Source organism: Nomascus leucogenys, chromosome 18, assembly GCF_006542625.1.
Source record: "Nomascus leucogenys isolate Asia chromosome 18, Asia_NLE_v1, whole genome shotgun sequence".
Lineage (NCBI taxonomy): Eukaryota > Metazoa > Chordata > Mammalia > Primates > Hylobatidae > Nomascus > Nomascus leucogenys.
Window position 1 is genome coordinate 88,924,475 of NC_044398.1, and position 13,865 is coordinate 88,938,339.

Here is a 13,865-nt window from a genome sequence, read left to right on the forward strand (position 1 = left end):
GCACTCCAGCCTGGGTGACAGAGCAATATCTTGTCTCTAAAAAAAGGAATCTAGTCTAAAAATCTTTCTGAATACAAGATTTCAGGTCAAGTGGCTCTTACAAGATAGATCTAAAACTACCTAGAAACCAGAAGTGTCTTCACCCACCTCAGCCTTGGACCCTTGACAGGGGGCGACTGGAAGGCCTTTCATTGTGCCCTTGCCCGCCTGCCTTGATGGTATTTGCCCCTCTGCAAGTAACAGCAGAAATTTGGGTCAAGGGCGGTGAAGTAAAACCAACTTTCTGTGGCCCAGGCCCTCGGAGCTGAGATGTCAGATGACAAGAGCTGCCTACACTTCCTTAAAGCTATCCAGGGCCTTATAAAAATATTCCAGAGGCCAGGCACAGTGGCTCATGCCTGTAATCCCAGCACTTTGGGAGGCGACAGCGGGCGGATCATGAGGTTGGGAGTTCAAGACCAGCCTGACCAACATGGTGAAACCCCGTCTCTACTAAAAATACAAAAATTAGCCGTGTGTGGTGGTGGGTGCCTGTAATCCCAGCTACTCAGGAGGCTGAGATAGGAGAATCGCTTGAACCCGGGAGGCAGAGGTTGCAGTGAGCCGAGATCGCGCCACTACACTCCAGCCTGGGTGACAGAGTAAGACTCTGTCTCAAAAAAAAAAAAAAAAAAAAAATTCCAGGCCGCAGGCACGGTGGCTCACGCCTGTAATCCCAGGACTTTGGGAGGCCGAGGCAGGTGGATCACTTGTCACTTGAGGTCAGAAGTTTGAGACCAGCCTGGACAACATGGTAAAACCCTGTCTCTACTAAAAATACAAAAATTAGCTGGGAGTGTTGACGGGTGCCTGTAATCCCAGCTACTCGGGAGGCTGAGGCATGAGAATCTCTTGACCTGGGAGGCAGAGGTTGCAGTGAGCCGAGATGGCACCACTGCGCTCCAGCCTGGGCAATAGAGAGACTCAGTCTAAAAAAGAAAAAAATTCCAGGCCGGGTACAGTGGCTCATGCCTGTAATCCCAGCACTTTGGGAGGCTCGAAGCAGGTGGATTGCTTGAGCCCAGGAGTTCAAGACCAGCCTAGGCAACATAGTGAGACTCTGTCTCTACAAAAATAAAAATAAAACAACCAGCCGGGTTTGGTGGCACATGCCTGTAGTCCCAGCTACTCAGGAGACTGAGGCAGGAGGATCACTTGAGCCCTGGAGATTGAGCCTGCAGTGAGCTGTGATAGCACCACTGCACTCCAGCCTGGGCAACAGAGTGAGACCCTATCTCAAAAAACAATCAGATATACAGAGTCACCAGTTCCTTAAAATAAGAAAGATAATAATAATAATAATAGAATAAAATAAAATTCCAGGTCCCTGTGGACCTCAGCTTTACTTTTCTTTGTGGAATGAAAAACACAGGGAAAGTCAGAGGTATAGATGCTTCTGCTCTGTGTTGGCCTTCGGGGCAGAGCCTATGATAGTGCCAAGCTTTTATCATGTCCTGACTCTGTGCTCGGCATTTTCTACACCTGAGACCACTTCCCCATCAAAGCAACTCTACAAAGCAGGAACTGTCATTTATTCCCATTTGACAGATGAGGAAACTGAGGCCACAGCAGTGCAGTCACTTGCCCAGGCTCCTCAGTCCAGAAACGGCTAAAAGGATGCTGGGAAGCTGAGTGCGAGCTGCCAGCCCCCTCATCCTCAGCCCCATGGGTGGTGTTGACAGCTCCCTGGGGCATCCTAATAGCTTCCAAAGGCAGCGAAGACAAAGACAGGAAGTGACTTGCACAAGGTCCCTCTTTGGGTATCCCCACGTTTTTTTTTTTTTTTTTTTTTTTGAGACAGAGTCTTGCTCTGCCGGCCAGGCTGGAGTGCAGTGTCACGATCTCGGCTCGCTGCAACCTCCATCTCCTGGGCTCAAGCAATTCTCCTGCCTCAGCCTCCCAAGTAGCTGAGATTACAGGTGTGTGCCACCATGCCTGGCTAATTTTCATATTTTTAGTAGAGGCAGGGTTTCACCATCTTGGCCAGGCTGGTCTTGAACTCCTGACCTCAGGTAATCCACCCACCTTGGCCTCCCAAAGTGCTGGGATTATAGGCATGAGCCACTGCGCTTGGCCCAGTTACCCCCGTTTTTGAACAGATGCCTCTATGTCTTTGATGCTAGGGTCTAGGCTGGAGCATCTTCTGCTAGCCCCGTGTCCCCACCCGCCGGGCATCTCCTCCACGCCTTCCAAGCCCCACCAGGAGCTTTAGTTAGGTGAGTGCTATCTCTGCTCATGCCCATGTGCGTCTGTCCTTTTCTCTTTTCTTTTTTTGAGACAGGGTCTCACTCCCATCGCCCAGGCTGGAGTGTGGTTGTGCAATCTCACCTCACTGCAGTTTCCACTTCCCAGGCTCAGGTGATCCTCCCACCTCAGCCTCCCTAGCAGCTGGGACTCCAGACACGTGCCACCACCAGCTAGTTTTTTCATTTTTAGTAGAGATCAGGTCTCACTGTGTTGCCCAGGCTGGTCTTGAATTCCTGGGCTCAAGTGATCCTCCTGCCTTGGCCTCCTGAAGTGCTGGGATTACAGGCTCAAGCCACTGCTCCCGGCCTGTCCTTGTCTTCTCATATCACATTCATTAGTCCCTTGCCATTTGTCTGTGAATCCCCTGGGGGAGGCAACCCATCTCTTGTGACCAGCAGCCCTGACAGCATGCCAGGTCTAGCACATGGTGGGGCACAATGAAGATGTGTTAGAAAATGAATGACAGGCCAGGCACAGTGGCTCATGCCTGTAATCCCAGCACTTTGGGAGGCCAAGGCAGGCAGATCATCTGAGGTCAGGAGTTTGAGACCAGCCTGGCCAACATGGTGAAACCCTGTCTCTACTAAAAACATAAAAATTAGCTGGGCGTGGTGGCGCACACCTGTAATCCCAGCTCTTTGGGAGGCTGAGGCAGAAGAATCGCTTGAACCTGGGAGGCAGAGGCTGCAGTGAGTGGAGATCACGCCACTGCACTCCAGCCTCTATCTCAAAAAAAAAAAAAAAAAAAAATGAATAAAAGAAGAAGCCTGGTGCAGTGGCTCAGGCCTGTAACCCTAACACTTTGGGAGGTTGAGGTGGGTGGATCACTTGAGGTCAGGAGTTGGAAACCAGCCTGGCGACATGGTGAAACCCTGTCTCTAGTAAAAAATACCAAAAAATTAGCTGTGCATGGTGGTGGGTGGCTGTAATCCCAGCTACTTGGGAGGCTGTGGCAGGAGAATCGCTTGAACCCAGGAGGTGGAGGTTGCAGTGAGCCGAGATCGTGCCACTGCACTCCAGCCTGGGCGAGAGGGCAAGACGCTGTCTCACTCACACACACACACACACACACACACAGAAAGGAGGGAGGGAGGGAATGGGGTTGGGATTGCAGTACCTTCCCCCTGTGATGATGGCAGGGCTCCCAGGAGGCCGAGAGCTCCAGGCCCTGTGTGGACAGAAAGTCAAACTGCCCCAAATCTACAAAAGGGTCCATGGTTCCTGGTGGGCTGGGAAAAAGATCCTTGCTGGCTAAGGCGGTGATGCCACAGTCACTCCAGAGGCTGGTTCAGAACCTGGCTTCACCACGAAAAGAGGTACCAGAAATGCAGCCATGACTCGGGATCAATTCTTAGCCCTTTCGAGTTTCAGATCCTTTGGTAGCAATGATGGGGATGTGAAAGGGTTAAGTTGCCTGGTACCTGTCACTGCGTGTATGGTCTGGCATGTACTAAGCACTAAATAAATTGTAGCAATTATCATTTGCTATTAGATGTGGTGATAAACGGTTGTGCCTGCATATGCTATGAGTAGATTTAGAAGTGCCAGGAGAGCTCTCTTCTCTCCTTTAAGACATAGTTGGTTGTCCCTGGTTTCAGCTTCATCCTTGCCACTCAGTCCACTGAAATCAAAGTGGAGGAGGCACTGGTCTGAGTGAGTGGGCCAGCCTGGGCCAGCCTGGCCTGGCTGGACCTGGTCACCCGGGGAGGAAAATTTAGCCTCAGAGTTTTGGCAGAGCGGCCAAAGTGTGTTAAGAAACTAGGCCGGGCGCGGTGGCTCACGCTTGTAATCCCAGCACTGTGGGAGGCCGAGGCGGGCGGATCACGAGGTCAGGAGATCGAGACCACGGCGAAACCCCATCTCTACTAAAAATACAAAAAAATTAGCCGGGCGTGGTGGTGGGCACCTGTAGTCCCAGCTACTCGGAGAGGCTGAGGCAGGAGAATGGCGTGAACCCGGGAGGCGGAGCTTGCAGTGAGCCGAGATTGCGCCACTGCACTCCAGCCTGGGTGACAGAGCGAGACTCCGTCTAAAAAAAAAAAAAAAAAAAAAAAAACTAGAGGAAGGCCAAACACGGTAGCTCACGTCTGTAATCCCAGCGCTTTGGGAGGCCAAGGCAGGAGGATCGCTTGAGTGCAGGAGTTTGAGACCAGCCTGGGCAACATAGTAAGACCTAGTCTCTACTAAAAAAAAATTCTTTTTAAAGTAGCTTGGCCTGGTGGCATGCGCCTGTAGTCCCAGCTACTTGAGAGGCTGAGGCAGGAGGATTGCTTGAGCCTAGGAGTTTGAGGCTGCAGTGAGCTATGATCATACCACTGCACTGCAGCTTGGGTGACAGAGGAAGAGTCTAAAAAAACAAAACAAAAAACACTAACGTAATTTTAACCCAAGTGGAAATGAAAGAATTGATCAGCTTCCCTATCGGCATAGAACTTTTCTCTGGAACCCACATGACTAGGGTTGCGGCGCCGAATCTCAGACCAATACCAACTTAAAAATAAATGCTACTGCATTTGAAGTGTTTTGACCAGAGGTTGCACTTGGCAGCCTGCAGGCCAAGTTGAGCCCACAGATGTGTTTCATTTGGCCTGTGGAGCATTTAAAATAATAAATTTGACTTAGTGGCCAAAATTTTTAAATCAGGAAATTTCATATTTTAAAAATCCAGATTTCTGGCCGCTTCTAAAAAAAAAATGGATGATCCAAAAGATTTGGCAGCAGAGATCCTGTGTTCCCACAGGGCCACAGTCGCTTGGGGCCAAATAGTGGTATATTTGTTGTTGGGGTATGCTAGCTGCTGTTACAGACAACCCCAGTCTTTCAGTGGCTTAGCACAATACATGTTTATTTCTTGCTCATATCACTGTCCAAGGAATAGGGGACGGGCATGATTCTCAGAAGACGGGGATAACTTTGGGGGGCATCCTAGAGTCTATTTACCATACTTCTCAAAGGAAGATGAGGGGCTCGTTATTTGCGTGTTTCGAGAATTGCTACAGGTTTTGCATTTAGCAAGGCCTAAGTTTGGGGGTTCTTTTTTACCTACAGCAAGTAAAAATCAGCTTGCTCACCTGAATTAGAAGGGCAGAGTGGAAGCAAAAAAAAAAAAAAAAAACCCGGAATGGTGGGAAACGTTCGTTGTGCGCCAGCCTGGTGATTTGCTCAGCAAAACTCAAGTTGATGTGATATAAACAACGTCTGCTGCTTCCAGGGGCCTGCCACAATATTTTCTTTTAAGTGCTACTCACGCCTGAAATACACTTCTGGTTTTGAAATGTGGTTCTCAGCCCATGTACGTCTACAAACCACCCGCTCCCTTATTAAGAGTTCCATTTTTAATTCTTGAATGTAGGTTTCCTAAGCACATGATGTCAGCCCAAATGGGAAACCTGACAGGGCAGGGGGACTGGAGGCCTCCCCTTGGAGAGGGTCAGCGTGATGACAGGACAGGGCTTTTGCACTGGGAACTTAGCATCATCTCCATGCAAGTGGCCGCTCCGTGTTAACACCTCTGCTCCCCAGAGCCCAGAGATCTGATTACTCTTTATATTTTCTCTTTTTTTCTGTTAACTTTGTACGTTTTGCTGCAAAAATAGTGAATCCACAAGCCATACAGCATCTCTTTGCCAAGGCCATGATATTAGGAAAAAACTTGCAATTTTCTCTGCAATTTCCTCTCCACCTCTCACCCCACCTGGAGATATTATCAACAACATGAGATATGGCGAAGCCTTCGCAGGGGGTATGGACTTTCTCTACATTCCAAGAAACCAAAACCAACACACATATACACATATATGTGATGATAAATGTGTATTTATCTTTACAAAAACGAGATACCGAAGATTAGTTACACAAGATGAATAAGTTTGAGATCTGCTGTATATAGCTAACAGTAGGATACAGTGCACATAAACATTTGTTAAGAGGGTAGATCCCATGTTAAATATTCTTACACCATACACAAAAGGACACATGGAAAGTTTTGGAGGTGATAGATATGTTTATTACCTTCTTTTTTTTTTGAGACAGAGTCTTGCTCTGTTTCCCAGGTTGGAGTGCAGTGCAGTGGCGTCGTCTCAGCTCATTGCAACCTCTGCCTCCTGGGTTCAAGTGATTCTCATGCCTCAGCCTCCTGAGTAGCTGGGACTTTGGGCACACGCCACCATACCCAGGTAATTTTTGTATTTTTAGTAGAGATGGGGTTTCACCATTTCAGCCAGGCTAGTCTTGAACTCCTTGCCTCAAGTGATCAGCCTGCCTCGGCCTCCCTAAGTGCTGAGATTACAAGATAACACTTGATTCTTGATTGTGGTGAGACTATCAGCAGGTGCATGCATATGTCCAAATGCATCAAATTATACACATTAAATATGTGCAGTTTTCTGGTATATCAATTATACCTCCAGACATCTTTAAAACAAACAAACAAAAAACAGATAAAACCAGACTATCAACTTTTCTCACTTAACTATATTCATTATCATGTCAGATGAATCCATCAATCATTCCTTTAAATGGCTTCCTACCATATCATGACATGGATGGGTCAGCATTTACTGAACCGTCCTGGCTGACGGATGTTTAAAATGTTGTCATCAGAAGAACTCCATGACAGAGGAAGCGAGTGAATGTGTGTCATTCCAAATTTACAATGGGAGAAAATGAGGCACGGAGCCGTTAAAGTGGCCAGTCCGAGGCTCCCACCAGTTCCCAAGAGATGCAGGGACAGAGTGGAGTCTAGCACTGCTCTTGCTTCATGCCTCCACAAGGTGTCACTGTTGAACTTGCTCCTGCACAGCCTCTGTTGACAAACTGCCCCTCCTTGCTTAAGCTAGGATCCTCACAGGAACCTCGCTTCCCTCTCTTGCTTCAGAAGTCCTGTTAGGCTGGGGGTGGTGGTGCACACCTGTAGTCACAGCTACTTGGAAAGCTGAGGCAGAAGGATTGTTTGAACCCAGGAGTTGGAGGCTGCAGTGAGCTATGATTGTGCTACTGCATTCCAGTCTGGGCAACAGAGCAAGACTGGATCTCTACAAGATAAATAAATGAAAAGTTCTGCTAAACCCTATTCTGCCACTAATTAACTGTGAATAACAGGAAGCTGGGTTGGAAGAGTTTAATTCCCTCTTTCCCAGAAAGCCACGGGCTCCTTATGCAAATCTACCTCTTCCCTCCTACATGGTCATTTTGCATGCTGGGATCCCTAAGGGTCTCTCTAGGCTCTGTCTTACCTGCCTCTCTTTCCTCCCCAACCCCAGCATCAGAGCCCTTCTTATCTTCCCTTTACACGTCCAACAGAGATGAGGGATTGAATCTGCAAAGAACAAAGTGTTGACTTCAAGGTGACTTTCAGACATGAAATTCATACAGAAGTTATAGAAATCCAAACATGGCTTTATAGATTCATGAACACAAGTGGTTTAAATGAACACAACACGTCTTGCTTATTCAGAAATATGATCAGCTTTGCCTGTTTCAGTCTAAACAGAACCTGCTTTAAGGATTTAGCTCACTAGTTTCCAATACTGCAGCATGTGCCAAAGTGCTTTTGCAGCTCTGGCACCCCAGATTTCAAGCAGAAGTTACAGTTTTGAGACCTATGTGTCATCTTTCAGGCTTTAAAATAAAAAACAAAGCAAAACAGCAAGCACTTCTTCATACACAAATATATATATCCTTATTCATTCTGTGCACACTTTTTTGCATAAATGGTATCTACAGTATTGTAAATTGTGTTTTTCTAATACATTCTCCACCTGATACAGACAGGCTGTAGTGGGGATGGATGAGAATGGGCTTTCTCCCCGGGTGATGTCACAGAGAAGGAGTGCTGGTCTACTCTGTGGATGGGGACAGAAAGACAAGGACAGGAAATCTGGGTGGACTTCTATGCTCTTCACAGATATTGGCCTACTTGCCCAGGAGCAGTGTTTTTTTTGTTTTGTTTTGTTTTGTTTTTGAGACGGAGTTTCACTCCTGTCACCCAGGCTGGAGTGCAATGGCACAATCTTGGCTCACTGCAACCTCTGCCTCCTGGGTTCAAGCGATTCTCCTGCCTCAACCTCCCAAGTAGCCGGGACTATAGGCACCCACCACCATGCCCAACTAATTTTTGTATTTTTCGTAGAGACAGGGTTTCACCATGTTGGCCAGGCTGGTCTTGAACTCCTGATCTCAGGTGATCCACCTGCCTTAGCCTCACAAAGTGCTGGGATTACAGGCGTGAGCCACCATGCCTGGCCCATACGTGATCTTTTGTGGCACCTATTCAAAAAGAAATGAATGGGCCAGGCACGGTGGCTCATGCCTGTACTCCCAGCACTTTGGGAGGCTGAGGCAGGAGGCTGAGGTGGGAGGATCATTTGAGCCCAGGAGTTTGAGACCAGCCTGAGCAACATAAGGAGACACCAATCTCGACCCCCCTCCACCCCCAAAAAAAAAGCCAGGTGTGGTGCTAGCGCCTGTAGTCCTGGCTACTTGAAAGACTGAGTTGGGAGGATTGCTTGAGCCCAGGAGTTTGAGGCCGCAGTGAGCTATGACAGCACCATTGCACTCCAGCCTGGGCAATAGAGCAAGACCCTGTCTCCAAAAAAGAAAGTAAAATAAAAAGAAATGAATAGATGCTCCAGTGGAGACAAGAGAACATTCAACATTTATTCGCTTTAATTCTGAATTGTTCTAATTTGCCTGTGTCCCAAAAGGTTATTGTGTTTGGGTAGGGGTTTTGAGGGATGGGGTGATTCTGGAAAAAAATTGCACATGCAATACAAAGAAATCATCTTGAAGAAAACCAAACAATGTAGATAGAGCGCACGTTTACCCGGTAAGAAGTGAAGGAGCCCTTTCAACAGCTTTCCTAGTCTATTTCCCTGCCAGGGGATGATGCCATTTTGGCGTGTACCCTTCCACACTTTGTGTACTGCTCCTAGGGACCAGCAGCACCAGCATCACCCCAAGACACTTCTTAGAAATGCGGCGTCTGAGGCCCCACTCCAGACCTACTGAGTCACAACCTGCTTCTTAGCAAGATTCCCCAAGTCAAAGTGTAAGAAGCACTGGTATTTTCTATTTTTATATCATTAACTTACCTATTTATATACATGCCTACACACAGGCTCCTTCCTGGTTTTAGAATATGGCTGTCGTGGCCCAGTATGGGGGCTGACGCCTGCAATCCCAGCACTTTGTGAAGCCGAGGTGGATGGATCACTTGAGGTGAGGAGTTCGAGACCAGACTGGCCAACATGGTGGAGCCCCGTCTCTACTAAAAATACAAAAATTAGCCGGGTGTGGTGGCGCACGCCTGTAATCCCAGCTACTCGGAAGGCTGAGGCAGGAGGATTGCTTGCAGCCGGGAGGCAGAGATCTCGGAGTGAGCCGAGATCATGCCACTGCATTCCAGCCTGGGTAACTGAGCCAGACTCCGTCTCAAAAAAAAAAAAAAAAAGAAAAAGGAAAAACAGAATATGGCTCTCGTTTGAACATCTCAAGGTACGGTCCAACATCAGCTTCTCCTGGGAGCTCGTTAGAAATGCAAATGACCTGGGTCCAGCTCGGAGCTGCTGAATGCGGAAGCCCTGGGCTGGGGCCAGCAATCTGTGTTTAACAAGGCCTCTAGGGGAGGCTGATGCACGCTTACAAGTGTGGAACCCCTGCTGTAGAAGGGGGACACTTACCCCCGGGAGCTCCTGCTCCCTCCCTCTCTCCCTGTCACCTCCCGAGAGCCTGTTCTGGCCTGGCCAGTTCACCGAGGGACGCCCAGAATCCAGTTCTACCAGGCACGTACGAGGCGCTCCACGAATGCCTCCTCCAGTTAGGAACCTCAGACTGATACGGCCTTCCCCAAATTCGCTCAAACTGGTTTTCAGAGTTCACGATGCGGCGGTCCTGGAGGTTGGGGTCATTGCGTAACGTCTTCAAAGGCATTCCAGCAGCCCCTTGGTGCATCCTTCGTGATGCAAAGAAAGCCTGTGCGATCTGACTGGAGCTCCGTCTACGGAGGCCGCCTCCACAGCAGCCTCTCCAGGCAGCTGCTTCACAAGCGCCCATTTTACAGAGGGGCAAGCGGAGGCTCAGAGCGGGAGGTTTCAGATTTGCGTGTCAGAATTGCTCCAAGCCTGGGCACGGCTGCTTCTCTTTCGAATGCAATGCCTACAGTGGATTTCCTTTCAAAAATAGCAAGCCAGACAGACACCATCTGACTCTGGGTGTAGGCTCTGTATCAGGCAACGGCAGGGCTTTTGTTAGAGCGGATAAAATTGGATTTTCCTGTGCAGAAGAATGTGGCGGGCCCCTTAAGCCAAACGCCAGCAGCTGGAGGTCTCCTTGCCCCAGGGGTGTTGGGGCTTCCCTGAGGCCATGATCAGCAGGCGACCCTTAGAGTTTGCGAGCCCCGCCCCACCCCTAGAGCCCTCCATCTTCTCCCAGGGGATGAAGCCCCCAGGGGTAGCTGTGTGTACGGAGCCGATCGCCGGGGCCGGCCAGACTTGCGGACCATACGCCCATACGCGCCGAGGCTGGACCACCCAGACTTCCACCTTCTGCGAGGGAAGGAGGGAAGCTTGAACCCAAACCCTTAAAGGAAAATAGTTGGCTGGGTCTAACAGTCCAGGGGGAAAGAGCTACTCGCAGAGTGCGGCAAGAGTCGACCACTCCTAAAAAGTCTCCACCCTACACGGCAAGGTTGGACGCCAGGCACGGACGGGGTTCGAACCCGTGATCTTCGGTTTACGAGACCGACGCCTTACCACTTGGCCACCGCGCCTGCGTTGCAATGGCGGTCTCGCGAACCTCTATCCTGGCGTCGCTCCCGTGCGCTCGCCCAGCGGGCACGAGCGCGCACCATCTCCTTCCCCGTTGCGGCCGGCGGGGCGGGGCTTCAACGGGCGCAGCTCACGAGGTCCTCAGTTGCCCGCAGCGGGTTGGGGAACCTCTGGAGCCGGGGCGCGGCTGGAGCGGTGTCCCGAGGGTCCCGCGGGCGGGGCACCGGCCGGCATCTCAGAGGCCGGGTTCGAATCCCAGCCCCGCCAGCGATGTAGCGCTTCGAGGCGGCTCGACTGGGAGCCTCAGTTTCCCCTCTAGAGTGAGGCACCCAGGAAGCCAAGGAATGGTAGCAGGTTTCCTTATCAGCCCGACTGCGGGCCGTCCACCGCCGCCTTGCAGGGGCCCCACGCCCAGCCAGGGTTGCTGGATGGAGGCATGAGATTTAGAAAATAAAAGCTCCTGGAATCTCTGCGCTTCTGGAGGCCCGGGGCGGAAGGATCGCTTGAGCCCAGGAGATCGGAGCTGCAGGGAGTCGAGATCGCGCCACTGCACACCAGCCTTGGCGACAGAGGCAGACCTTGTCTCAAAGAAAAGAAAAAAAATAAAAACAAACAAACAAAGCCGAAAGTTTCTTCTTCCCCCAGTTTACCTGTTTAGCCTGGATGTGTGCCTGGTCCCAAGACCAGCAGCAGCACCTGGGATTTTGTGAGAAATGCAACTTCTCTCCCGCCCAGACCTGCTGACTTGGCGGCTAAGTCAGCCCCAAGGCAGCTGACAGTTTAATGTGCACGCTCATATTTATAGATTCAAACATGCCCTTTGATTTCCACACAAACGGACTGATTTACTGTTCTCTGCACTTTGAGTTTTCGTGAATTAATGTATGATGTGTTAATTCAATGGCTCTTGGTAGGTAATACGGTTTAATCACAATAGCATTATTTGAGAAATATAACAATTTCTATTCATGAATGTGTTGTGTAATATTAACACAATATAGCAAATCATAAAGTTTATACTATAATTAATGGGATTATTATGCACGGGTGGGTTACCTTAGTCTCTAGTAGCTACCTGGTTTTCCATTGAGTGGCTGTGCTACAATTGATTTAATCTGTTGCTGGGAGCTGGGCATTAGGTTGACTGGAGGATTTTTTTTACTCACAGAACATTCTGCTATGTGTGTCTCTGCCGGCTGGTACCAGTGATGCGGTAGGGTATATAGGGGCCTATACTAAGAACGTCCACAGCCTGCCATGCAGGTGTATAGGCAAATAGGAAGCTGAAAAATACCAGAGAGATGCATTAAATGTCAAGGTTCGGGCAGGTGAGTGGGAAATGCATAATTTTCCCTCCAGGCATTAGGACTGGAACCCTGAGGCCTTGCACCTGGAGTGCTGTGGCGCTCTAAGTGCAGATCACCTGGTAGCTCCCCGATTAAAAGAAAGAAAGACTTGGAGAACATTTTCAGAAAACATGCATTACCAAGCATTGCTTCTGAATGGCAGATGATAATACTGGCTCCACTGTCCCCATCTTTTTTTTGGGGGGAGGGGTGGTGTTTATTGGGTTGTTGGAATTACTGTGCAGGAGTGGCAGAGGCTTATGAAAAGAAATTAGCAAATGAAGGAAAATCACATGGGGGCTGAGTCCAAAACTAACTGGCAGGTAGAATGGAAACTGGATTTTAACGGGTACTTTAAAAATCTTTGTCTTCTGAAGGAAGGGAGGCAGTTGAAAGCCTCAGGTGTCCCAGGCACATGAAAAGGGGCGTATGCACCTTGATGGGCAGGCGGGATGCCCTTTGTATCCTCAGGGCCTAGGGGGCCCTCTGACCCTCTGTGAGCCCTAAGATAGAGCACACAGGTGGCAGGTGTTGGGCTGATAAGCCCACTTAGCTGGCAGGTGAAAAGGAGACCTGAGGAGCTCCAGATCACAGATACTTGGAGGTTGGAGGTGTCTGTCCTGGCCCTGGCGTCTGCACGAGGTATGTCCTCAACAAGTATTGTCGAAGGTACTAACATGGAAGATTCCCTTCCACATGATTCTGGGGACTCTCCAACCACTGTACCAACAAATGTCCCAGTGCTGAACTTTCAGTAAGGCTTTTGGTGATCAAGCTAAAACCTTCCATTTCTCGGTCATAAGGAATTGGCCATCGTTCACTCTTACTGAGAAACTTAAATCTAAGCAAACATTCCCTGTGCCCTGACAGGGTCTGTGGTCCAGGGGAGGTCCTGATGTCACACAATTGTGACCCAATCCCAAGCCTCCCAAATGCTAGGGCGAGTAACCAGGGTTGGCTGAAGCAGACGGTGGTTTCAAGGGACTAGAAAGGCAGTGTTTTAAGTGGGAAAATGTCAGAATTGATCTGGTGACAATGGCAAGTGCCATGATGGAATACTTTTGATCTTTTTGTTTCTTCTGTATAATTAAGTTGCCTAGATCTGAATAATTTATAAGCATCCACTTTTCCTTTGTGTTGAAACTTAGGCACTCTTTTCTGTTTTAGAAACAAAATATACACATATATATGTCTTTAATCTTTTTTGGCTTTTTCTGGCACCTCTATTTCCCTGTGCCTGTCTGTAAAGTAGAAATTCTTAGGCTGGGTGCAGTGGCTCATGCCTGTAATCCTAGAACTTTGGGAGGCCGAGTTGGGTAGACTGAGCTCAGGAGTTCAAGACCAGCCTGGGCAACATGGTGAAACCACGTCTCTACTAAAATACAAAAAGTTAGCTGGGTGTGGTGGCACATGCCTATGGTCCTGGCTGCTCTGGAGGTTGAGGCAGGAGAATCGCTTGAACCCAGGA

General features: G+C 49.2%; 1 non-coding gene across 1 annotated transcript; it reads right to left on the reverse strand.

The window, feature by feature from the left end:
• Positions 1-10,981: 10,981 nt before the first annotated feature.
• Positions 10,982-11,053, reverse strand: TRNAT-CGU. Its single transcript has one exon. It is a non-coding gene; the product is annotated as a tRNA-Thr (tRNA).
• Positions 11,054-13,865: the final 2,812 nt, after the last annotated feature.